Raw genomic sequence first — 1,724 nt, 5'->3', positions numbered from 1 at the left:
GAAAAACTTCCTTCGATCCGGCCGGATTCAAACCGACGTCTTCAAGCATACCGTGCCAGACGCTATGCCAACTAAGCCACGGAGCGAACCAGAGGACCTCACGAATTTTTCTGTGCTTGCGTTATTTCTCATAGATGGCGCTACGGCTAAAAAGTCGTTGAAAAACCAAATACAAAGATACGATGCAAGCACGCAGAAAAATTCGTGAGGTCCGCTGGTTCGTTTTAGAATGAAGAATTTATTGTACAAGTTAAGGCGAAAGAAAAAAGAAAAGCTGTAACAAAAAAAAAGGTATAAAAACAGGTACAATATTAAAAACACTACCTACTTAAATACTAAAAGATCGTAAACCAAACTTACCCCAAAAGGGCCGAATTATACAAATATTACTAGGTTTAAGTGGTAGATAGATAAATTTATTTTTTTTATCTTTATCTTTTATCTACACACATATAATAAACCCTCTATGATGTGTACAAAAACCGCAAATTACATCCAGCATAAAGATAAACTGTTTTGTTAGAACAAATTTCTTATCTGTAAAAATGTTAATATTGCTTCATAATAACATCGAATTCGATTTTATTATGACATTCAAATTTCGAACATCTCTGAAAAACAAAACAATTTAATTCGACCTCAATTCTAATGTCAATAGCAAACAACTTTGACAAATTTCACCCGCTACTTGTTATCGAACAATATAATAGTCGGGGCCGACTCTAGTTTGTCTATGAGTTAAATAAAAATTACGGTTGTGTCACATGCGTGAGAAAAGTTTTTATTTGCCGCCATTTCACCAGTCATAACATGCGACTCCTGAACACATCATAGAAAACTTATATGTATAGATAAAGCAGTGTATGTAACTGTACATGATTAGGCATTAAAACACTTGTGTGATGTTTTTATGAAATGAGAAACCCACACTCGGATTTTAATGCCGTTCATTATGTAACAGTCACATAAACTACTATTATTCACCACCATGACAAATACATACACAGACACATGATACAGACATTAACTTAGACGTAATTAAGTAATATATTCTACTAATCCCTTGAAAGTCATGGCAGTAGAAAGGCGTTGACTCAGCATAAATAATGCGGCTGCGCGCTGGTATTCTGCCAGGACACTATAGGACAGAGACGCCACTCGTAAAACCCAAAACAAAGCCAATTTCATTCAATTCAAATCGATCCAATTTTATTTGGTTTTTTAAACACCCTCGCCACTCATATTTCCCATTACTGCATATTTTAAATTATGTTCAATCTTGAAAATAATAATAAAGAATGAGGTATTTCAACCAACAAGTCTTGGAGTGGTTAAACTCGGTGACTCTTAGTAGCGATGCAAACGCGCGTTCGTAAAACGCACGATTGCATCATTAGCCGCTCACACGATGCGCTCCTCCTACCGCAAAATGGCGGCTATTTGGTTTCGCAAATTAGAAAAGCATTCAGTTTAAATACAAGTTTTTATAAATAAAAATTATTATTCTGCATTGCTAAATAAATACCCTCCGTACTACCAACAAAAACATCTCAAATAAAATGCAGTAATACACCGCAAATCCTGTACTCAAAAAGCACTAATGAAATTTTTGGTGTACTTGGATAAATATTATAATATTCCGTTTGAGTGGTTCTAACGTTTACCATGAAATTACTCCTTAAAGTATAGTTTATAAACATTTATATTCAGGGTAAACTTAAAAA

This window comes from Hyposmocoma kahamanoa, unplaced genomic scaffold, assembly GCF_003589595.1.
Source record: "Hyposmocoma kahamanoa isolate Upper Pololo Valley unplaced genomic scaffold, ASM358959v1 78, whole genome shotgun sequence".
NCBI lineage: Eukaryota > Metazoa > Arthropoda > Insecta > Lepidoptera > Cosmopterigidae > Hyposmocoma > Hyposmocoma kahamanoa.
The sequence above is the reverse complement of the archived record's forward strand: the minus strand, read 5'-3'. Positions refer to the sequence as shown.